The sequence below is a fragment of the Pinus tabuliformis genome, chromosome 5_2, assembly GCF_031772625.1.
Source record: "Pinus tabuliformis cultivar Carrire ecotype Pingquan chromosome 5_2, CPIR1, whole genome shotgun sequence".
Lineage (NCBI taxonomy): Eukaryota > Viridiplantae > Streptophyta > Pinopsida > Pinales > Pinaceae > Pinus > Pinus tabuliformis.
In genome coordinates this window covers 591,968,622-591,994,547 of record NC_142306.1, presented here as the reverse complement: position 1 = coordinate 591,994,547, position 25,926 = coordinate 591,968,622, and positions in this window count along the sequence as shown.

Genomic DNA, 25,926 nt, shown 5'->3' with positions numbered 1-25,926 from the left:
TCTCCCACACCACCTCCGCCAGCACCATAGTTCAATATGGCAAGCACGATAAAATTGTCGGTGTTCAAAGGAGTTGGGAATGAAAATCCAGACCAATTTTGGTTCATGGTAAGGGTTGTATGGGAAGCGCATGGAGTCGCGGATGATAATATAAAGAAAGCATCGATGATCAGTGCTTTGCAGGATCACACACTGACTTGGTACATTAAGCACTCTAATGACAATCCAAACGTAGGGATCGTGGATATCCAAGCTGTGCTAAATAAGGAATTTAGCAAGCCAAAATCAGAGACACAGTCGATCATCGGATTTAAGGAAATCATGATGCTTCCAGGCGAGACCCCCTGGGAGCTGGATCAGAGACTGAAGGGTATGATTCGTGAAGCCAACATGACCTTGACGAATGGGCAACATCGCGCATGGTTTGTAGCATCACTAACGTCGCATCTAAGGAATGTGTTGTCATAGCAGAAGCTATCCACTCAGACCGAGGCCTTGTAGATCGCAATGAGACTACACGAGACCCCGATACAAGATCCTAACTTGAGAGTTCAATAGATCCACGCACAGTTGGAAAACTTGTGTCTTGAGATGCAGAGTTTGAAACAAGATAGGACAGCTCACCTAGAAGCATGTGAGGACATATGGTGTGTAAAGTGCAAGGACGAGGGACATGACAAGGACCATTGTCCAGTCTTTGCGAACTACCTGGCGAGAGGAGGACAAATGCCATTGAGACCAGACACACAAGCAGGACCGAGCGCAGTGCCTACATTATGATGCATGATTTGTCAGATAGGAGGGAAGCATGCTACAGATAACTGCCATATATTATAACAGTATACGCAGAGTTCCCAGTAGTTGTTCTGTAATTTCTGCAGGTCAGTAGGCCACGATGAGCGCACCTATAGAAGTTATGAACTGATGACGGATCGTGTTAGTGTCAGTATCTTCATCCCTCCATCAGTGATCAAATTTCTCTTTTTGCATGCATATTAGGTGTCCCATCTGATCAGTTGCATTCCATTAGGTCATGGATCAACTGATGGTAGTGGTTCATTGTCAATTTCCCTCATGGAATTTACCTGCTGGCCTGTTTTCACATGTTTAGGTCATTTACTGTCATTTTGTTTCATTTCATTTACCAAAATCAGTTTTAGGGTTTTTAGTCTCACTAGGTCTAGGGTTTGCCACCATGGTCATCCAAACCTCAATAAAAGGTCAGTAGGCACATGAGGAAGTTTTATAAGTTCATAAGATCAAAAATTCACTAATGATATGCTCAATAAATGGTTTTTACCTCAAAACTCTATTTTGAGGTGAAAACAGGGTTTTTTATTTTATGTAATTTAAAGTGTTTTTTATATGTAATAAGTTCTAGCTACTGCCCTTTCTCACCTTGCCAACTCCAGCCATTGCAGACAAAAGCAAAAGCATCAATGCATTAGTTCATCAAGTGATCAAGAAAAGTCAATTCAAATGAAAAACAGAGTTTTAAAGAAAAAGTGACTATGACATTATAAAAGTGGGTTTGAAAGAAGGAAAAATCAAAAGGCATCCATATATAAAGTGAAAGGAGTGCTATTCATCTATTTCATTGTGCAAGATACCCTTGGAGAGCTAAAATTGTGATTTGGAGGCAAATTGAACAAAGGAAGTTGAAAACCCTGTTTTCCAAGAAAATCTACCTAGCACTGCGCATCAGAGGTAGTGCGTTGCACATCATTGGGTTTCTGCCAGTGTTAATTTACAAGGTGTTGTGCATCAAGATGGCGCTGCGCATTGGGCCCAATGCGCTGCGCATCAGTCAAAAAGCTACCAAAACATTCCAAATCACCTAATAACCTTCAAAAATGTTGCATTTCTCTTCTACAAGTAATTCCTCATTGCATTTGGGTTGAATTTGATCTTCTACATGTGTTCTTCATGAGTTTTGCATTTTGAAAAACAAACCCTAGCTTGTCTTCATTATTTTCCATTTCATTGTACAACTTTCACTCCATAACTACAACCAACATCATTTTTCCCTTTTCTATCTTACATTTCCCTAAATCAATCCATTAATCCCATTTTCCATATCCCACTCCCCTAAGACAACTCATTCCCTTCATCAAACCCTAAATCCCTCACAAAACCCTAGTTTCCTAAAACCTATCCCTTCATTTCCCAAACTCCATTTCCCATTAGTAAAATCTCTTCATACTCATCTCCCTTGTCCTCCCTCATTACCATTTTCCACCATATTATCATCACATCACTTCCCTAAGACAAGCACCAAGCACCATGACAAGAAACAGTGAGTCAAGTTATGAAGAAGAAACACTAAGTGACAGCTCAAGAGAAAGAAATGTACAGCCTAGGAGACCTCATAAGGGTGGAAAAATTATTAGAGAGGAACCTATTAGCATGACTAAACTCCTTGCTTGCCCCCTTGCTACCACTTGTTTCAGATACCAGTCTTGCTTTGAGTTTTGTGAGATGGTTGAGAGGGTTAAGTATCATCATGAGTTAGCAAGGCAGTTTGTCATAAACATGGAGAATAATGTGGTACACCTTGCTGGGATCAATTTCACTCTTTCACCAGCTATTATTGTAGAAGCCACTAGAATGCTAGATGTAGGGGAAAAGTGGAACAAAAGGCAGAATATCAGCAAGCAGCATTATGAACCATATATTAAGGCCAAATATCATGGTAAACTGAGCAGGGTGTTTCCTTTCAAGTTCTTGGAGGACTGGTATGTTCCACTTATGAAACTTATCATCAAATACTTCACATGTGAGGGTAGGTTCTCCAGACTCTATGCCTACCATATCAGATTACTTATGCACTTCACCAGGGTCAGAATGATGAGTATTCCATATTTCATATGCAAAAACATAGAGAGGATGACTGTGATTGCAAAAAGAAAACCATACCCACAGCAACTCAACAATATTTATCACTTTGTTGTCATCAAAATTGTTATTGTGCATCAACTCACTCAGTTTGGAGTGTCATGGGAAACTTTTACTGCCCATGAAATATTCAAGCAGCCTCAAATTTTTGCAGATCCTCAAGAGGAAGGTGAACCTTTCGGGCAACAAAAAGAGCCTGAAAGCAAAACTGAAGAGGCTCACATTCCTGTGTTTATAACTTATGAGAAAGGCACCAGGAGGCTTTCTGCAACTGCCAAACGAGTATTATCTCCACTAGGGGTGGAAGGGGTTTCATTTTCTTCACCGGATCACAGGCAAATGCTATCTTCACCTGGGGTGAAAGGGGCTTTTCCTTCTTCTTTAGTTGAACAGGTACAAGACAAGGATAAAGGAAGGCAACAAGTGCATGATGAAGGCCCTACTAAAGGGTAGGATAAGGATTTTGTTTTGGTTGAGGAAGATGACACTGATTTGAGCTCTCAAAGCTCAAGACTCAAGGATATGATCATCAAAGAGAAAGAGGTTGAAGTCCAAGCCTTATCACTTGACCTTGAGAGGGCTAAATGGATCATTAACTTCCTTGAGCAAGAGAACAAGCAACTGGAGGACAAACAAGCAATTATGGAGCTGCAAACAATTAGAGAAAACATGCAAGTGGTAAAAAGAAGAAAAACCAAGATGACATCCCTAGAGCAAGAAATTGAGGCTGACTGAGAATCATGGTTGGAAAGAGTGAATATCCACCTTGAGAAGCTGCTTGATAAGGCTAATAAGGAGAAGAAAATGTTGCGCCACATGGCTTATCATTACTTAGCTTGGAATAAAATTTGCAAGACAAGGATAAATGGCCTAAAAGCTAAGTTAAAGAGAGCCTTGAGAGCCAAAAAGGAACAAGACAAACTTAGAATTTTGGCTGAAGTTTCCTTTGCTTAGCAAAGCAGTTAGTAAGCTTCCCTCTTGCCAAATTTGAAGAAATTTTGAGAAAATTTTGTCATTTCACAATTTTTAAATGTAAAACACAGGAATTTTCAGCTGATGCGCGCTGCGCATTGAGTTGGCTAGGAATTTTGCAAAATGGCTTGCATTTTTGGATTCCTCATGGAAAAATAATGAAACCTAGAAAGTTTCATGAAAATTGGAGGAGATATGGGTCACCTAAAGGGCAAAAAACACCTCAAAAATTCCCTCTCTGCCAGTTTTTGGACCTAGAGGAACCAGTCTTGGGAGAAATGATTTTTGAAGGGGCAAGTGGACTCCAAATCCAAAAATTCTAGTTGTCCTAGAAAGTAGAGAGGTGGAGATTTCCAGAAAGCTATCTTGGGCATAATTTGGTGAAGTGGAAGGCCTTCAAACTCAACCTTTAAGTGGCAATACGCATCAGGCTCAAGGCACTGTGCATCATGCAAAATTTTGCCAATTTTGCCTAGAATTCATAATTTCGCCTAGTTTGCTGCCAGTTTGACTTTTTCTTCTTTGTTTGGTAAATTGATGATGTAATATGATGTACTATGATGTAAAAATTATGAAAAATGACTTGAAGAGGTAGATACATCAGTTAGAGTTGGTTTGAGGATGAATTAATCAGTTTCCATAGTTTTAGAGGCAAGCTGTTCCACTGCCTAGTTTTCAGTTCCTAGTTTAGATCTTGTTGAAACAACTCCTTGACTCATGGAATCGACCCTTGATGGCTAGCATAGGTGGTTTGATGCCTATATTTTGTACTTTCTTAGTCATTTTTCAAGGTTGGACTCTTGTGGATGCATTGAGCTACTTTTTAAATCACTTCTGCAGTTTGGCAAGAAAATGAACCAGGGTTTTGAAGCATTTTGTGGGATTATTGTGGTAATGTGAATTAGCATTGTTTTCTCTCTTCTATTTATTGTTTCTCTTATGTGTATATGTGCCATCATCTATTTTTTTCTACATAACTAAATGAATCAAGATTAATAGGTGGAATCCATTGATATTCGGTGCTCTGCCTTAGGGTGTCATTTAGTTTTAAATGTTTTTTGTTGTTTGAAGAGGATTCATGAAACTTGCATGCCCTATCCAACTCCTCACTATTCTTTAGACTCACCATCACATTCATTTTAAAGTGCTAAAACACTTTCCTACCTCGCCCCACAGAAACTTCTGCAAATCTGAGTTGATTTCCTGGACCCAAAGCTGCCTTCCTCATCTAATCCAGCAACCAACCATTAAAATAAATCAAAGTCCTCTAATCATATACCTAGCCTAAAATTAGTATTCATTGCATTCATATCAAACCTTACTTGCCATATTTTCTTTGAGATTGACAAGGAGAGACCCTCTCCCGACCTGGTAGGGCTAGCTACCAGGTTAAGCGTGGTTTGATGTTACCCTAGACCTACATTTCTCAGCCTGAGGTAGATTTAGGCTATAACAAATCAGACTCCTACCTACAAAGTTCAGACCTAAACACGGGCTCGCGATCAAAATGTAGGGATGGTGCGCACTGGATTTCAACGACGCATATGAGGTCGAGGTGGAATGGGACTAGGAAGAGGTCACGAACAACTAATATGTTACAATTACAAAGGACCGGGACATTATGCCCGCGATTGTACAAATCTAACGAGACCATCATGCTTATATTGTACCCAGTTTTACCATGAGAGAGAGGACTGTCCCACGCTGATAGCGAGGTTGCACGATAAAGGAACACTCCAACCTCCACTGACTCAGAACTTGCAAATGATGAGGTCTGAGCCACACGAGGAAGACCTGAATGTAAATATTGTGCTCCGAAGTGGTATCACGACAGGAGATGACAAAGGCAAGAAGCCCGAAGAGAGTGCCTGGGTTCGCAAGGCTTCAAAAAAGGAATCAAAATTTGATTTGGATCATGCTAAGGAGACATTCATGGAAGCTAAGAAGAGCTTCGCATAGGCCTCCACGTCAGGTAGTAAAGACAAACTAGAACTGAAAATGGACACATCAATGCTCACTACCTTTCTGGAGACATGCATGAAGCTGCTACATGACAACAAGGCTGTGAAGGGGCTACAAGAACTCATAACTAGATGTGTTGGGACCACGCCGGGAGAACTGTGTGTAGTCCAAAAGCTCAGGAAGCATAGAACGTGAATAGGAAGAGAGATGAGATTGACTGCGCAGATTGGGGAATATGAAATGGGTCAAGTGATTTTGGATCTAGGATCGGACATGAACGTCCTGCCAAGGCAGACATGGGAGCGCATGGGTAGGCCTGCATTGCAATGGTCTCCTATTCAATTGCGAGTGGCGAACCAGCAAAATATCCTACCTATGGGAAGATTGCAGGGAATAACGATAGATATAGAAGGTATGAGCGCACTTGTAGATTTCAAAGTGATAGAGATTGTTGATGACAGTAATCCCTATCCCGTGCTACTGGGAATAGATTGGGCCACTGACATGAATGGAGTGATCAATCTAAAGAAGCGCAAGATGATTTTTGAGAAAAAGTCACTATGCATAGTGGTACATTTAGACCCTGCGGAAGGATCGCACTACACAAAGTTGGTGTGTGACTACGATAGCGACAAAGATCTAGACTGTATTTACAAGATAACCACACGAGAGCAAGACTAGGTGAATCCAATAGCGGATGACAGACTCTCGCGGGACCGTGAAAGCTCCTGTACCTCATATTTGGACGAGGAAATAGAACGATGGCAGAACCAGTTACACGAGGTAACCACGCTCAACTATAACATGATGACAAGGTCACTACACTACGTGGCAACAAAGGTAAGATACCTACCTATGTATGATGGGTTGAGCGAGGTGGATTATTTACTGAACAAATTTGAAAGAGAAGTGTCAGAACAATAGCGATTCAATGCTCTAAAATGGGTACTACGCGCTACGGCTACAAGGTGGTGGGATACGCACTAGCAAAATTTTGAGGACTAGCGTGAATGCAGAAGGATGATGCGCCTACGATTTGGGAAGCGTCAGATGTGGGTGAAAAGTATGATGGATGAAATAGCCCGTGGGCCCACCTATCCAAATGGGTAATGGCGTATGGTGCGTAACCTACTCAAAGGCACACCGTCCGCACAATAGGAAACATGATCAGTGAGCAGGAACAGGAAAGTCAATGGCGTGAACAATGACCAAGAAGTATGGTAAGACCAAGCATGCAGAAGCATATTCAAAAATAAGCTTTGGACAAAGTATGTGAAGCACTGAACGTGGTCCACCATGTGAAGTGGACTGACTGGGACTTGCGCGTACCAACAGTTCTATGGTCTTATACAAACATGTGCAAAAACCTGACCGTGCGGGCACTTCGAAAGCTGAAGTATGAAGCAGAAGCTATAATCCCTATGGAGCATGCAAAGCCTAGTCTACACATAGCAACACCTATAGATACAATGGTTCGCGAAGCCCGGAAAGGAGGAATCACACAACCGCAAGAAACAGAACGCATGGGACTTGAGGAAGAAATCCAACAAGGAAGCCTTAGATTCCAAGAACTTTAAGAAGGAAGGGTACGGTTAAGAAAGAAAAGTGCGTTGATGGATGCAACAATGTAAACTTTGAAATGGGAACTGATATTGTTCCCGTTTCATAGAGATAGCAAAAAAGTGACCCGATTTTGAAAAAAGGTGATGCAGAACACACATGTTTTTTTTAAAGCATAGATTTTGGCACTTTAAATTTTTTTATGTACACTATGTTTTAGAATGGTAGTTATTTTCATGCTGATTTAAAAAAGTGGTAATTCTACATGAGGCGCTTTTTTTAAAAGACCTATTTTTTTACATTAAATTTTCTAATGTATGAAATGTAAATAATTATTTTCTAAATTTAATAATTTTTGAAGTGGTCTTCTTCTTCATATTTTCTTGTTTTTATTTTAATTTTTTTTTTGTAGTGAGGTTCTTATTGTTTTGCATATTTAAAGAAGAAGGTCAATATTTTGAATTTTTGATATTCTACATATTTATACATCATTAATTAATATTTCAATCCACATGAAATAATTGTCTCTAAAAAACAATAATTTTTAACAATTGACAAAATAAAACCATTTTTAACATAAATATAAATAAAAAACTACACATTTTGATAAAAAATATATATATTTTTTGCTAGAGATGACATGTCAAAATCACAATTTTTATAGGAAAATTTTAACTAAAAATGGTTAAATAATAGTTTTTTTTATGAATTTCATGTCAAAAAATAATGATAATCACTGTTTTTTATTAAAAGATAATGATTAACATAAAAATTAATGTGAAAATCTAATAATACAAATATTGAACGCATAACAACCTTAATTGAGTGCTTATTCTTCTCATAAAATGTCAAAGTCAAAACATTACAAGTATGACTAATTAGTAGTTACAAAAAACAAGCTTGATTTCCAAGCATAACTTAAATTTAATCAACAATGTCACGTAATCCAAACTCTTCATCCTTTGGAGTTTCATCATTGTCTTCTTCCACAATATTTTCTGCTTCATTTTCCTCATTTTCCTCATCTAATGGATCTTTGATGTCTGCGAATCTCCCAATGTGTGTCTTTCCAATCATTCTGTGTAATGGTGGTTGGGGTTCCTTTGCCTTTTTTGCCACACGTGATTAACTAAAGTCCCCTTTCTTCAACCCAATTTCTTACATTTCATCTGGAAGAAATTGAAGAGCATTAATTCTTTGCTGAATAAAATTGTACTGTATTGGATCTTTTTCAATGGCAATGCAATTTCTTCCTTTTTGAAGGCAACATGCTAGTGTTGTACCTAATTATCAAGCACAAAAGGAATAATGAAGTAAATTAGTACAATGACATATAAATTAATAAATAACATATTGAAATTCAATTCCATATAATAAAAATTACCTGAGCCAGAAAATAAATCCAAAACTGAATCTCCTTCATTTGAACATATGTCTTTAAGATAATTAATCAATAAATGTGGTTTTTGATAAATGTTAACTATCTCTCCTTTTGCTTCTTTTTCTTCATATGTTAGTTTTCTTACAACAACATCATAAGTCAGTGTTTGGCTATGACTCTTTCCATCTACCCAATTAAAAATCATACACATATAGCTATCATCTTTTTCCCAACTATCAATATGCATGAACTCACAATCATTTATAAATGGTTGATCTTCACGGTTAAGAAGATTTGACTTTTGCCTATAACATGAAATAGTAAAAGTTGAATTAACTTGTACATAAATGAATTTTTTAACATTAATCAAATATACATTTTAAATGTCTTACCATGTAAGCTGTATCCTTGAATTTGTTTTCCCCTAGAAACTTGACAATAACATTGCTAATTGTGTGTCTGAATGAAATGTCACAAATCTCCATAATGGTGATGACATGACTTCTAGAAATCCTGGAACCACTTTACTAAGAGCTTGATAAGTATAAAGGTCACTATCATAGTCAATGTTTGGAATATTGAAACCATGGGGAATATCTACAATAACTAGGGCATAATCCCTTTTAGGTATGAGTTTCGCAATGTCTTCACAGTCGCCTTGTATTCCTTGATATTAAATAGTGTCTAGCCCATTCCAAATGAAATGAGTAAGAGTTGGATCAAGTTCAACATTTTTAAGATGTTGCTTCTTCAGTCTTTCGATCTTTATTTTTTCAATAAAGGTTCCGAAACTATTTGTTGCTCCATTATCATCCTTCTTGATCTTTTATAAAATAAACAAATATATGTGTAAGTTATAAATTAAAAATAGTATATGGATGAATAAAAATGAATGTATAAATCAACATACCTTTTTAAATGTAAGATAAAAAAAAAAATTAATGTTGATGTAGAACTTGAATCTAGATAGTTGCGTACAACATCATCCCAACTATCTTCATTCAACAATTTAACCATTTGTTCTTGAATTTTCATGTAAACTTTGTGACTGCATAGATAAAGTAAAAAAAATTAATATAATGATATCTATAACAAATACTACCAAGAATAATACGTTATATTTAAATGAAAATTATAATCTAAAAATAAATAAAAATAATTCAACAAACTTACTTTTGAAATTCCTCAGACATTTCCTCCAATGATAATTCCCCTGACCTCACACGAGATAATATTGCTTTGACAAGTTTTTCATCCTTCACTCCTTGCAATGCTCTCCAAGGTGTGATAGTCATATCTTTTGGAAGCTGCTTCATTTCAGGACCTAATTTACTATTGCTACGTATCAATGGGATAGACTTTTTGACCTTCTAGTTTTTAATGCCAATGTTCTCCCACATGCTAAAAATCTCATTAATCAACTCCCATATCTCTCCAGTTCTAAATGCCAACTAGAAATTTTTATCAACACCTCTAAATAAATCACTAAATTTTCCGTCTTTGTCACCTTTTGAATTGATTTTCTGTTCAATTTTATAGCCTATTTCCATACAACATTCCTTTCGGAAATCTAGAGTAACATTTATCCTATCCCCACCACATTTTCCTTCAAATTCACTATGAATAAATATAACCCTTTCGATGAAGGTAATAGACATCCTATATTCATTATTTGAATTATGATCCCATGCCACTAACTTTGCTTCTGTATCTGATAAACCAGCATAAATTATACATTTCATTGTTTCAAAACATGGGTTATTGGGATATTCCTCCATCAATTGTCTTTGAGCTTCTACAAAATGGTTCCCCCCAAGCACATAATAATTGTATTCAAAAAATTTTGACTTATCAAATGCTTCTTTGTTGGGAACTTGAACTGGATCAACAAGAAGCACATAATTAACCACATGAGCATATGGATTGTACCTCATCAATGTCTTCAAGTTGTGAACATGCAGATGGTGTGGCTTTCTGATTTGATATTGACATTGTCCTTCACTTGCCTTATAGATTTGTCTGACATTAAGCTGAAATGTACGACCACCCTCAATTAAGTTTCTCTTTGTCAAGTTCTGTCGAATGGCATTTTGTTTTATTTTGATAATTCCATCCTCTAAATCAGCTCCTAGTGTAATGATTTCTCTTCTTTCTTTTGAAGTTTCACTAGGTTCTTGACTGTTGGTAATGACTACTTCAAAATGTTCAACTTTAATTTTCTTCTTCATAACATTCTCATCATTAACTGTAACAGATTTATTCTTGGGCATTGTTACTTTTGGTCTTTTATGGCTCTTCTCAGTTCCAATGTCATCCTCAGTAACAACAACATATTCTTCACTGATAGTTTAAACTTTCTCATCTTCAAAAGTAACTTGTCTACCCTTGCTATATTTATCCAATAAAGACTTTTTTTTTTATCCCTTAGATGTAGTTTTGTAGCATCATGAATTACTACATTTTGCTTGTTTGCCATATCTTCTTCTGACACTGAGTAGAAACTGCTGACAACTTTCATAATATCATGCTCTATGAAATGAATGCCTCCCAACCTAATTGAACAAATTTCAACAAAATTTTGCTAAACAAAATATCATATGTCAATAAAACAAAGTTAAAAAAATATAGTGAGACAGTTACAAGAATGCAAAACACAAATATAAATAACAATACTTACGATATTTTGTTTCATCTCATTTACGATTTGTTTACACAACTTTGTAGATACCTCTCTCGTGTCATACAATGAATATGATAACTGGTATTTAATCCTTTCATGTGACTTGGGCGGTTTTGTAAGTATGTAAATAACTTCACTGTCTGGTACCAAACACATGTTTATGATTCTTCCCGTCACATCATAAATTCCATTATCATTAGATATATCAACATATAGATATATCTACACATTTTGGCTTTCTCTTTCTTTCACATACCAGACTTTTGATGGAAGTTTCACTTCTTTTGATTTCTTCCAGTATGAAATCATCTTCTTATCATTTGAGGCACTTGAAAGATTTGTAGCCATCAACTCAGGTGGGGTTTGTTCACCAATGTTGTTTGAAGATCCACTTTTAAGAGTCTTTGGTCCAGAAATAGTCACAGAAATCTTCTTTGATGCCATTTTCCTGAATAGAAAAGACACACATAAATTAGTAAATGACAAAAACACAGTAACTTAAATTAACAATGAAACGGTAAATGATAATTAATTTTATAAACCATAACAATTTCGAAAAAATAAAATACATCGCCCTGCTGCCGCACCCTAAAAATTGACCGGCCAACCGAGCCGGCCGTTGGGTCTGCCCCCCTAGCCCACCATGGTAGCCCAACCACTGCCCCCCACCCAACCCTGGTGGCCCCGCCACCCCGTGGACCAGCATGAATTGCTCCACCACCCTGTGGGCGGGCGGGCCATTGGGGTGGCACGGGGGAGGAGCTGTGACAGCTACCCCCCACGCCACCCCGGCGGTGCACCCGCCCGCGGGGTGGTGGGCGATTGTGAGAATCACTCGGCGAGGTGGCTGGGCGATTTTCAGAATCGCCCACCACCCTATGGGCAGGCGGGGTGGGGCGGAGGGTCGGGTAGCCATCCCCATCGCCCCTAACCTATGGGCCCATCTAGCCACCATGAGCATTACCGGGCCCACCATTCCCACTATGGATGTAGTGGGTAAATTTGGTCCACAAAAAGTTTTAATTTAAAAATAAAATTAACTAATCTTTCAAATGCGAGAATCCTTCGTTGAATATGTTGTTGATAGCAATGTAGTTGCTCCACAAATTCACTCCAAGTCTTTTAATGAACCTCGGAAAACCTTGATGTGATGTGAGTAATAGTGATAATGAAATTTATTATATAGGTGAAATTATAGAGATGTTTTACCATACAGTTAATGTGGGATTAATTTGTTTAAAAAAAAAATTAACATGTTAATTTTTTTATGCCGATATAAGAAACTATGATAAAGTAAATATTATGGAATTGTTTTACAGTGCGGTGAATGTGGGATTAATTTGTTTTAGAAGGTGTTATAAAAATTAAAAAAAACATTCAATTGTTTAGTAAATATTATATAGTTTAACTATTAAAATAATTTAGGTAAAAGTTTTAGTGTACAATTTTAAATTTAAAGATTTATTTCATAAAAAAAATTAGTTAAAAATTTTCAATAAATTGTAGAATAAAATAATGAAGGGAAATACATGAAACGAAATGTTTGGACGGAAATATTTTGGCGAAACATTTTGGAGGGAAAATTCCATTTTCTAAGCTATATAATATCTTTAGGAGAGTCTGCATTTGTATCATTCAACCTCTTCTATTTGAAAAAAATGGATTCTTCCGATAGTGAAGTTTCGCTTTGTAAAGCATCAACATTTCCATCATGTAACAACTCTAATCATATTTATGAATATAACAGAAATTATTCCACTATGAATAGAAAGTCAATTTTTCCACTTAGTCCTAATCCTAAGGACTATGAGAGTAGCACTAATGAAAGAGGGGATGAAGAATTTCAAATAAATAAAGAGTCACGAATTCCACTTAATCCTAATCCTAAGGATTATGAGAGCAACAGTGATGATGAGCATGCTGAATAATTTCAAAAGAATGGAGTGTCATGATGCCCAATTAGTCCTAATCATATAGACTATGAGAGCAATAGTGATGAAGAGCATGATGACGAATTTCAAAAGAATGGAGTGTCACGGTGTCCACTTAGTCCTAATCCTATGGACTCTGATAGCAGCAGTGATGAAGAGCATGATGATGAATTTCAAAAGAATAGAGTGTCAGGGTGTCCACTTAGTCCTAATCCTAAGGGTTATGAGATAAATAGTGATGAAGAGCAGGATGAAAAATTTCAAAAGAATTGAGTGTCACGGTGTCCTCTTAGTCCTAATCCTATGGACTATGAGAGCAGCAGTGATGAAGAGAATGATGACAAATTTCAAAAGAATGGAGTGTCACGGTGTCCACTTAGTCCTAATCCTAAGGACTATGAGAGAAACAGTGATGAAGAGCATGATGAAAAATTTCAAAAAAATGGAGTGTCACGGTGTCCTTTTAGTGCTAATCCTATGGAATATAAGAGCAGCAGTCATGAAGAGCATGATGACAAATTTCAAAAGAATGGAGTGTCACAGTGTCCTCTTATTCCTAATCCTATGGACTATGAGAGCAGCAGTGATGAAGAGCATGATGACGAATTTCAAAAGAATGGAGTGTCATAGTGCCCACTTAGTCCTAATCCTATGGACTATGAGAGTAGCAGTGATGAAGAGCATGATGATGAATTTCAAAAGAATGGAGTATCACGGTGTCCACTTAGTCCTAATCCTAAGGACTATGAGAGCAACAGTGACGAAGAGCATGATGACCAATTTCAAAAGAATGGAGTGTCACGATGTCCTCTTAGTCCTAATCCTATGGACTATGAGAGCAGTAGTGATAACAACATGATGACAAATTTCAAAAGAATGGATTCTCACGGTGTCCTCTTAGTCCTAATCCTATGGACTATGAGAGCAGTAGTGATGAAGAGCATGATGATGAATTTCAAAAGAATGGAGTGTCATGGTGTCCTCTTAGCCCTAATCCTATGGACTATGAGAGCAACAGTGATGAAGAATTTCAACTGAATGGAGTGTCACAATTTCCACTTAGTCCTAATCCTATGGACTATGAAAGCAGCAGTGATGAATAACATGATGAACAATTTCAAAAGAATGAAGTGTCACAGTGTCCACTTAGTCCTAATCCTATGGACTATGAGAGCAGCAGTGATGAAGAGCGTGATGAAAAATTTCAAAAGAATGGAGTGTCACTGTGTCCTCTTAGTCCTAATCCAATGGACTATGAGAGTAGCGGTGATGAAGAGCATGATGACAAATTTCAAAATAATGGGGTGTCACAGTGTCCACTTAGACCTAATCCTATGGACTATGAGAGCAGTAGTGATGAAGAGCATGATGAAAAATTTCAAAACAATGGAGTTTCACCGTGTCCTCTTAGTCCTAATCCTATGGACTATGAGAGCAGTACTGATGAAGGACAGGATGAAGCGCTTAGTCCTAATCCTAATGAGTATAAAGGTAGCAGTGACAAAGGACAGGATGTAGCATTTTCAGAAAGTAAAGAGTCACATTTTCGACGTCGTCCTAATTCTATGGACTATGAGAGCAGCACTGACAATGCACATAAGGAAGAATATTCAATAAACATCGAGTCAAATTTTCCATTTAGTCCCAATTCTAAGGACTATGACAGTAGCACTGAAGAAGGGGAAGATGAAGAATATCCTCCAAGTCAGTATTTGAAAAGCACAACTGATCATAGTGTGGATAACATTCCTCTTAATGATGATTCATTGATGGATATGTTGCCAAGAAATATTGTATCGAGGAGTAGGAGCAGACCTTTTTGTATCAATGCAAGATGTTCTAGTTATACAAGTGGTAGAGCAGAATATCTGATGAGAAGAAGTTCTTTCAGCGCTCTCATTTCAAGTTAATGTTTTCAAAAAAAATTGTTGAAACATATGGATTTCAAATTTTCATTAGAGAAACGGAAGAGATATTTGTCAATGAATAAAAGCATACAAAATTCATATTTAGTTGGGTGCATGCAATCTACATTGTTAGGTTATGATTATCATATTAGGTCTTTATTTATCTGTAGAAAGGATTTCAAAATGTTTCATTCGATGGGGAATTTTCGTCTCTCGAGAATTCAAGAAAAATTGGAAAAGGATCCCACATTTTATTCAGAATTACGTCATAAACGATAGTTTGGGCCATTATCAAACACTGCAATGTCATGGATGAAATATTTCTTTTCAAAGCATGGAGAGTGTATCCCAAATAGAGAGAATACATATTCCAGATAATTTTTCAAGATGAGAAATCTACAACTTATACAAAGAATATGCAGAAAGTGTTGAGGGACATGGTCGATTTATTACATATCAATATTTTGTGAAGGTATGGAAGAAAGAATTCAACAATATTTGTATTCCTAAGAGGACAAGGATGGTGATTTGCAGTACATGTGCTTCTCTTAAATAAAAAAGGGACAAATGTGAAGGGTCAGAAAGAGGTAAGCATTCATAACTTTAACTTTTAAAATTGTATAGTCATCAACTATGAAAACATATTTATTAATGGCTTTCTTTTATGTTGTGTCGATTCAATTGTCAAAGAACTTCAGGAGCATCGCGAACAACAAACAAGTGAAAGGAAAAAGTTGTACATGTTTCGAAATAAGTGTTATGATAATCCAAATAAATATTTGGGTCTGATAATTGATGGTATGGACCAGAAGAACACACTTTTACCACATTTTGTTTGCACACCCAAAAATTTACAAGAGGAAAATTTTATTCAGTATCATTTGGTCGATTGTATGGTCTTAAATGGGAAAATGTTGCCAAGGGTGTACTTCACAGCTCCAAATATTCATAATGATGCAAATTTAACAATAACCATAATTCATGATGTGCTTTCTCATTGGTTTGGTAATCTTCCTGAAGTTTTGTATCTACAATTGGACAACACTTGCCATGAAAACAAAAATCAAGTTGTTTTTGGATATCTAAACATGCTTGTTGAATTGATATTTTTTCGGAAGATAAAGGTTGGTTTCCTTCTTGTTGGTCACACTCATGACCATATTGATCAGATGTTTAGTCATTTTTCAGTCATTGAGGAGGAAGGAAGTTGGGAGCTTGCCATCATTAATTGAATGTATTAAGAAATCATACATGCCATAGCCTACTTTTGATGTGTTGGAAGAAACTGTTTACATGTGAAGGTTTATTCTAGAATCGCATGGTGAGGAGAAATGCATTGAACAACTTAATGACAATAGCTTCCAACATCAATTTTGTATCAAAAAATTGATGGGAAAACACTAATATGGGGCAAGAAGTATTCAACTACTGCAGAATGGGCACCATCATCAGGTTTGAAATTTTTGAAGTTCATTCCAAATCATCCAATATTTGCATCAAAAATATTGTTATTACAATCAGTTGGTGAAGTTCATAATGCACGCAGATAGAATAGAGATATAAATTATTCTGATTGCCTAGAAGAAATTAAAAAATGTATTAGATATACATATGAGTACTTTGACATTGTTGATTCAGTTTAGTGGGAGTCATTTTTTAATAATCAAAGTGATATCATTTCAACAACAACAAATGAAGATATACCTTTGAAAATCCATTTATTTGGCCACAAAATGTGTCAAATGAACATGAGGAAATAAACATTGTTGAACAACAACAATCTCAAGGTATTATTAATTCTTCACAAGTAGAGGAAAGAGAGATGTATATTGGTTCCAGAAGACCTCATGCACAACATGAAGCCATGGAATACCTTTACAAGGGTTCAGTATAGGATATTAAGGAGGGTTGCATGATTGCAGTGCTAGTAGATGGAAATCCCAATGGTTATCCATTCTAGGTTGCTAAGGTTATAAAGGTCTTTACAGAAAATGAGGATGTTACAAGTGTTGAAGTACATTGGTATGCCACAAATACACACCCATTCAATGGTATGTATAAGCTAGAGATGGTAGTTGACAAAAAAAATGGCGGAAAGAGAAAAAGAAAGGGTACAAATATAAATTGCCACTGCACAGACATCTTAAAATTGGAGGATGTTGACATACTTGTTTATGACTTCAATTTAACAAAGAGAGGAACTCTTCACTTCAAGACATTAGAGATTCTGAAAAGGTTGTTACCAGAAGGAACAGTGTTGAGATGAGAGTCTGCTGAAACCAGTTGTAGATCTAGAAGAATTTTGAAACCTGAAATAGTGGGCATGCATGTGGACTCAGATGGGGCACTAGTTGATGAAAGAGAAGAATATGGAACATCTTCGTCAGCACCTAGTCATTCATCTGAAGATGTGAATTCTGATGGTGTGCAAGAAAATATGAATGATTTTGAATAATTGTCTAAGACAATTTATATAACTGATGTTTGCTTCATATCTTGAAATAAAAATTTTGATTTCCATATGGTGTTAAATCAGAAGTTATGAGTCATTTTTATGTTGTCGGATTATTTGTCTTAATTATGATAATTTTTATTGTTTAGAATATTTACAATGCAACATTAAATTAGAGATATAATGTATGTTTCATTCAATATACAAATAATGACATTTTGATTCATTTAGTCATGTAATTTGTTCATAATGTCATGGTTTTTTAATTTTATGGTTGAAAAAATTCCAATTTTTTTTATCTAGCATGTTATGGTTGAAAACATGTTGAATTTATACTTAGGAGAAAAAATGTTATTATACCAAAAACATTAGTGTGTTTTTTTCCTCATAAACAACTATTTTTTTGCACAAAAAAATTCAGTTTTACTAGCATTTTTGTTAAATGTTGAAAATTGACCCTAAAAAAAAATCATCGTTCCAGTATCAACACTTTTTCATTTTCAAGGTGTTTTTTGCACAAAAATTTCGTTTTCACTACCATTTTTAAAACATGCTGAAAATTGACCATAAAAAAAAACCATCATTCCGGTATACACACTTTTCATTTTTAGCATTGTTTTTGATGTTTTTTGGGGTTTTTTGGCCAGAGTTCCCGTTTTGAGTTTATAGTTCCCATTTCAAAGTTTATATTGTTATGCAGAAGTCAAGAAGCTGGAGGACGAGATCAAGGAAGATTTTCTCGCTGAAAAGACTAGGATGGTAAGGCAAGGTGTGTACGATCATGCTGACAAGTTTGAGAACTATTGTCGTGAATTAATTAGTCTGATGCCTTGGCTCGGACCGCATATTACTAAGCATAGTGACCAGGGTAGCGCGTTGCAAATGGTGAAGTGCGTGATGCCAACCATAACAATAAAAGGTGGGGATTCTCCAAGAACCATGACGGAGGGCAGGATGGAACTCTACACAGGTGGTGCGGCCACATGACTAGCCGACGGAAATATATTCTTAGCGCTCCAAGCTGTTGGAATGGATCACGAGACTATAAATTATTCTTCCTGGGAGCTCCGCGATATTGGAGATGCGTCCAGAAGCAAAGAGTCACAAGGTCTGCGACTACGCATGGGGTGCTGCGCAGCCACACAGGTTGGCCAGAAAGTGACCGTGGAAGTCACTATTCACGATGGGATGTTCGACTTGAGGCCAAATGGAGTAGGCGGCAGGCATTTAAGATGCAATTTATGGGAAAGATTTGGGAAAATCTGCCGCCAAGAAAGCATTAATGAACCAGAATTGGGGGGAATGGTCGAATTCGAATTCAAAAAGCGCTATAAAATACAAAGGGCTACCCAGCAAACAACACTTGGTCATTTGCGAATTGAGCGATTGAGCAGAACCCTGAGTGTTGAGAGCCAAGCATTGATTGAGCCCCTAAATTCGCAAGTGACATATTGCAGCACAAATACAATCACAGCAAATAGCAAAAGTGACCGTTGACGAGGTCGCGTAAGCCCTAACTATGGGAGATGTTCGAGAAGGTGACGGTATTGTGGCAGAAATCTTGAAATCATTGCGCATGCCAAGACCCAAGAAGGACAAACAAGAAATGGCTCCCGTACGTGTGTCCCTGCGGAACCCGCTGCATAGAAAACTATCTATGGAGGAGAAAGGGAAAGTTGTCACTGTAGAAACAGATGAAGAAGAAGAAGATTTGCAAGATCTTACCATCGTAGAAGAAGAAGATGAAGGCATAGAAGTGGATACTTCACTCTGTGACAAAACTACCCGCCTATGTCCCCTTGCAAAAAGGGAAGGCCAAAGTGCCCAAGGACCTGGACGAGACCAAGAGATCGCTTCAAACCCCACTCCTCCCAAATGGCATTATGTTTGAAGGCACGCACCTGGGCTGCATACTGACCATGAAATTCGAATATTGGTACCTCACTGACCACGAGAAGTTCCCTCATCTTGAGACTGGAAACCTCATGAAGCAGAACACCACGGGGGTGGTGACAGCATTAGAGCCATGGAAGTGGTTGCGCGGAGTGGAGAAGGCCAGGCTATTGAACCTACTTTGGGTGTCTCATTTCTACCACACCCTTATAACCATTTTTGTCATCAAGCAACTGCTTTGCTTGGTGCATGATGGGTGCTTATGGATGGAGGAGCCCATCCCCATCATGGCAAACTTGATTCATCGTGTCTCCCGGCTTCCATACAAAGGAGAAGATCTCGCGGCCATATTGGAAGGAAATGGCAGTGATTTGGCCATCGTGAAGGCCTTGAAGAAGAAGTACAAGCTACATCATCTCTAGCGTCAAGGACAAAGCAATACTCGTAGCAACCCAAATCCTCGTCGGTAAAGTTATGTGCAAGTTTCGCACAGACGAGGTACCTGCGCCGATGGTCGCATTGGCCGAGCAGTGCATGGAGGGGTCCAGTTTAACTGGTCTGAATTCCTCTACATAGAATTTTTAGATAATTTCTGTGAAGCCCAGGAACAGGGAAAAATGTTCCACTATGCATGGTTGTTACTATCCATAGAGCTCGTAGCGGGGGAATTGTCAGAGGATAGTCAATTCCCCATAATTGATGGAGATTTACCAGAGGCCATGAAGTACGCTTCACTCTGGGCCATGAAGGATTCCAATAGGATACGTGACAACAAGATCTTCTGGGTGCTCATGGAGATGAACATCCGAATGTGGATCAACTGTAAGCCGTGGTTGTCACCCACGGTTTACAATAGTCTGCAAATTTTTGCAGAATTTAAGGTAGACATGCATAACATATATATCAAGGCATGCAAGGACCCAAAGAAGCAATGGAAAAAGCTACCCTTTGTAGCCACCGACGACGCCATTTTCAATGCCTTGGAGACATGGCTGTCGGAATGGCGCGCCCCAAACATTGCAGAAATTGAGAAGTCGACAACGCAAAAGAAGAAAGACGATGCCAAGTTGCGCGTTGCACATTTGGTCAAAAAAAGTAAGAAGGAAATAGCAGCAGCAGAAGTGCGGGTAGCACGGGACACATCATAAAAAGAAGTTGAGCAGGAAAAGGGCACAGTAGTAGTAGCAGCACAGGCAATAGCCGTGAAGGTGGACGAGGGCCAAACAACACCTTCGCAGGGGTAGGAGGAAGAGGAAGCAGAAACATCAAAAGGAAGCACGGACCCATGAACCGCGTCCACATAGCTCTAGTGCCAACACCCAGCAGAGCGGGAAAGGTCAACGGAAGAAGGTCAAGGCATCGAAGTTGTCCATTGACCCGATCACCCTAACCGAGTGTAATCTGCATGACATCGACGAGATGGTGTGGAATGTCAAAAATGAAGTTCTCCAAGATTTCATGCAGGAGAACTAGATTTTGTTGGGGGCCCTCAGAGCACAGTTTCATGAATTACAGGTGCGCCCCCCTCAGGTTGGTACCCTTCGACCAACCTTGCAATCGGATCCATGGAAGCAGAGCAGATGTTGCACGCGCAGATGATGAATACAATAGTGCTACCGGAAGGGGCACTAGTGACATCAAATGAGACCGATTAGCCTTCGGTTAGCACATTGAAAGGTATCGGTGTTAATCTCACTGCCCTCCCGTAAGAAACATTATATGTGTTGCAAGATGGGATAACTGTAGAGCTGCGAGCTAGGGAGAGCCACGCGCTCCAAGTCCTTAGTGAGCAGAAGATAAATATGGAAAAACTCAGCTTGCAACGCGATGAATTGGTGTCGCAAAATCAACAGCTGGTGCAGGTGATAGACGACGCTTGTCGAAGCGTCCCAGAGCTGGCCATCCCAGCAGATATGCCAGCAGAGGTGCGGATCCACAGGTTAGCGGTAGGGGTTCACAAGGCTAGAGAGGAAATGACAAAGGTTCAGCTGGAGCTGAATCTTTAGATCGTTGAGCTGTGGTTAAAGGCGCAACCATCCACTCCCCTGGAATTTAGAGAACAATGCGCTAGCACTATCACAGCAGGATTGGAGGAAATCGGAGGTGCAGTGCAAGACTACACCAGCATGTTGGAAGAATCACTTAAGGTCCTCACAACTCTGTAGGAGGACCCCAACATCTAGCGCTTAGAGACAAATGCACGAGAACTCCAACATCAGTATGACAGTGTCCGAGGAACTGTGTAGACATTGGTCCTCACGCAGAGGCTTGTACGAATACAGCAGGCTAAAGCACTGAAGGAGCAAGTGGATGCGTCACAACATAAGGAAGTAGTCCTAAAAGCGTGCGTCCATCCTTGGATCGATGAGGCCTTCACTATCACGACAGACATTGAAGGCAAGCTCACGCAAATATAGGGGATGCACACATTGATGCAGAGAAACACTCTAGACACAGAGGTCTCGGAACAGCGTATGTAGCAGATCCAGCAAGAAGCAACTCAGTGCACTGTTGACCTCCGCGCGCAAACTAGAAGTTTAGCATGCCGAACACAATCAAGTTGCCTATATTCAAAGGAGCAGGATGTGAAGATCCAGAACAATTTTTGTTCATAGTAAGGGCAGTGTGGGAAGCACACGGGGTTATGGACGATAATATTAAAAAGGCTACCCTGGTAAGTGCACTACAAGATCGCGCACTGACTTGGTATATTAAGCACTGTAGCGATCACCCCAATGTCGGAATAGAAAAGATCCGGGATGTGCTAGAAAAGGAGTTTAATCGGCTAAAATCAGAAACATAATCGATTATAGGATTCAAGGAGATCGTGATGTTGCCAAGAGAAACCCCTTGGGATTTGGATCAAAGATTAAAGAGTACGATCTGAGAGGCTAACATGACACTGACGAACGCGCAGCACTGCGCGTGGTTTGTGGCATCATTGACACCACATCTAAGGACGACACTATCACAGTAAAAGATCTCAACCCAAGCTGAAGCATTGGAGAAAGCGATGAGGTTGCATGAAACTCCAATACAAGATCCAGGGTTGGGAGTTCAGCAAATCCACGTGCAACTACAAAACCTATGCTTAGAAATGCAAAGTTTGAAACAAGATAAAGCACCCCGGTCAGAAGCGTGCACAGAGGTATGGTGCATAAAATCTAAAGGCTAGGGCTGTGATAAGGATCATTGTCCGATATTCGCAAACTATCAGGCAGGAGGGGGCCCAATGCCATTGCAACCAAAGGCACAATTTGGGCTGAGCGCGGTGCCATCGCTCTGGTGCGTAATCTGTCAGGTGGGAGGAAAGCACAACACAGACAACTATCATCTATTGTTGAAACTAATACAACCCCCTCAGCATCTATTTTGCAATTTTTGTAGATCGATGGGCCATGAGTAACTTTCGAGATGATCCGGGTCTAGCTCGATAACATGATCTCTTCCAATCCAATGTGAGAAAGTTACATAGTGTCTACTTTTTCTGATAAAGGTGTGAGCACCACTGCTGAAGTTATGAGTTTCTGATGGAACAGACACCTGACTACAAGATGTAGACTGAGGCGCAAGGTCAAGATCCAGTTGCGGTGACAGCGTGCGGTGGGTTCCAAGGGCGAGGACGAGGATGAGGAGGAATGGGGCCAGGAAGAGGCCACGGGCAGCTAATCTGTTACAACTGCGAAGGACCAGGGCACTACACGTGAGATTGTACCAACCCGACCAGAATATTGTTCCCCTACTGCGAGAAGTTCGATCATGAAATGATATATTTCCCCACACTGATAGTGCAAATTCGCAAGAAAAGGGAAACACAACCTACGATGACACAGAACGTCCAGATGATGAGGTCCGAACCGCACAAGGAAGACCCTAACGTGAACATGATGCTTAGAAGTGGCACGGCCACAGGGGAGGATAAGGGGAAACTAACCAAGGAAGATGCAGGGGTTCACAAGGAGACATGTTTGGAAGCTAGGAAGAGCTTTGCGGAGGTCTCTACCCCAGGTAGTAAGGATCAACCCGAGCTGGAAAGGGATCCCTTGATGCTAACTACCTTTTTAGAGACATGCATGAAATTGCTTCACGACAATAGGGCGGTTAAAGGATTACAAGAGTTGATAACTAGGTGCACAGGGTCGGGTGAACCTCGTGTGGTCCGAAAATTGGGGAAACATGCTTCGCGTACTAGATGGGAAATGCGATTAACGGCGTAGATTGGCGACTATGAGATGGATCAGATCATTCTGGACTTAGGCTTAGATGCAAATGTACTACCTAAACAGACTTGGGAGTGCATGGGCAAGCCCTCACTACCCTGGTCTCCTATTTAATTGCGGATGGCGAACCAAAAGAAGATCCTTCCCATGGGAAGACTGCAAGGAATTACAGTAGATATAGAAGGTACGATGTTATCAGGAAAACTAGTGTCTATTCAGAGCTGCTAGTCCCACTAAGAAGGGTAGCTATCGTAGAAACAAACAGAATAAAGTTACTTGTGTTTTCCTTTATGAGAGATAGATGAGAGAGAAGTAAAGAGTACCAACCTCAGTCTTTCGCTTGGCTCCTTGCTTGTTTCCTCCCTCCTCTAACAGAGATTCACTACTCCTTCCTTACTTGTCCCACTTCAAAGAACACCTATAGGGTCAAAGCAGCATAATACCATCAAAGCATAGAGATCTATAACCATAAACAATATAGGATCAGATGTATATTAACCATAAAAATGCATATATCAATACAAGATTCAGAGATATACAAGAATATGGAGGAAAACTCAAATAGCTTTATTGATAGAAATAGTAGAAGAGAGGATTACAACCCATTGGTCTGACCCAGTGCCATCCTCCCAGCATGAAATCCCTCTTCACCTCATACAAAGCAAGATCACCCAACAATGTCTTCAAAGAGAAACCAACAACACTTCCTTGCAAATTACAAAATTCCAGCCTCTAGATCTTTTGGATGAGGGATCCATATATAGATGTTTATAGGAGAGTGAGTCAGCTTCTGGGATCTTAATCAGTTTCATTTCACTGATAATTCTTGGTTCCACTTGGAGATTTCATATCTTTTACTCATCCCTAGGCGAATTCAGAGAGGCAAGTGTCATATGAGCAGTTTCTAGAAGATTCTCTGGGTTTCCACCTAGCAAACTGCTTCTGCCATTTGTCTACTCTCGCTCATCGCACCCTATAGAAGGGCTTTCCAGTATGCATCGCACCCCCTGTGTGTAATAGGTGAGATGCATCGCACCCCATGCACAGAGCAGTTTGTATGGTCTTGTTTTGACCAGTTCTGAGTAGTTTTTCATCGAGAACTTCTGGGAGATGATGTAATCAGCTGACCTTGTTCCTTTAGGGTATGAAACAACACTTTTAGGGGTTTAGAAGCCCATGGTTTATGGACATATGCGATTGGGGTTGCAGTGCCCAAATATGTCTATAACAGTTGCCCCCTAAACCATGAGGTCGTAAATCCTTTTGATGTCGAGTGAAATGCTTTATAATGAGGATCTAAGGTTTTTCGAACTGGAAGGTGACCTGTAACAAGATACAATACAATACGTTATCTTCACAATATTTTCATGATCTAGCTAAGGTGGGCATTCCCATGCTCAGCTTTATAAATTCATATTCATGTACATAAGACAGACAATCGTCTGTGTGGTAGACTGATGATTATGGTAGAGCCATCATCCTTTAGTTTGGATGATTATCTGTGCAGTTGTGATGTACATTTTATTTCTTTATTTCCCTGAATATATCGCAGCCTGGATGGATGAAACTAGATCTGGTGTCTTCAAACTCGTTCAATCTTCGCCCGAAGTACAAGTCGATCCATGTGAAAAGATGTTATGATGTCAAACACGGAAAGACATCACCTGATTACCAATCAATGATGTAAGTTGTTAACAGGCGCGAGAGGAATCACCGATAATGATGATGACCCTCAAGGTACTGCAGTAAAATTCACATGGTGTGAATACATGAGCTGATGTCGAACACCACGTAAAATCTTTCGATCGAAGGCCATTGATGTAAACCTGTCGCTGAAAGTGAGAAACTTGCCATTGAGGCATGCAAGATTCAAAGTATTAAAAGGGTTGTCCCTAAGTCAACTTCTTGGATAATGAGCTGATGTCGACAAGAAGTGACCCGTCGTAGGAGGGCCTTAATGAATCCCACATCTATGACATGGAACGAAGCAAATGATTTTGCGAAGGTGAAAACGATATGATGATACAAGGTTCACGGTGGCGGTCATGAAAAATGGAGAGTGAAGGTATTGCA